The following is an 845-nucleotide window of genomic DNA, read 5'->3' on the forward strand; positions in this document are numbered from 1 at the left end:
AGGACGATAGGCTCAATTCAGCAAGAATCTACTGCCAGATCTATTTAGAAATAACCTATTTTTGGACATCGTCCAGAGGATCATCTAGGACTATAAAATATCATCCAGTACGATCCAAGTCAATTTTTCCAAAATTTCTCAGGAATTTAAGGAAAGCAATTACATGGTCAAATCGTCCTGGACGATCTCCAGATCGTCTGGGACGATTAAACATCGTCCAGCTTCATTTCAGGGCGATATTCAAGATGATTTTCCTCATATTTGAACTAATTGGCCAGGACGATATGCCTATCGTCCTGGACGATAATGTCGGCAACTTGCATTAATGAGCTCATTTTGAGAGCTTCTATTTAAGCTATGGCATGGCAACTTTTGTAAGTGTCTTTGGCAACCATTGTAGCTTCGTTCTTGTGGGGAAAACTTGAAGAGAGAGCTTGAAAGGGAGTGAGGAACGGGTGAAGTCTGGGCGGGAGAAGATCCTTTGAGCGGGGACTCAAGGGAGTGTGGAGGGGGATCCATACGGTTGCTCCGACAAGCTCGCACCTGAATACCGTCGGATTCAAGGCTTGTCTCGAGGGAAGTTCACCAAAGAAGAAGATCTCTTTGGTGTCAAAGGACCCGGCGACTCCGCCGCACCGGGGAAGGTGGAAGTGATTTTGTAAGGGCTTCTCCGCCTAGCTGTGGGGGTTAAAGGAGAGTCACTTGTTTTAGTGCAATTCTTGGTGTAAATACCGCCTAACTAAAACTAACCTCAGTCAACTGACTCTCCCTTAGACTCAAAAGTATCCATATAATATGATGAAGTTCTGGCACAGCTCCACATCAGCCGTAAGATTATAGATTAA

Source organism: Dendrobium catenatum, unplaced genomic scaffold, assembly GCF_001605985.2.
Source record: "Dendrobium catenatum unplaced genomic scaffold, ASM160598v2 fragScaff_scaffold_1676, whole genome shotgun sequence".
NCBI lineage: Eukaryota > Viridiplantae > Streptophyta > Magnoliopsida > Asparagales > Orchidaceae > Dendrobium > Dendrobium catenatum.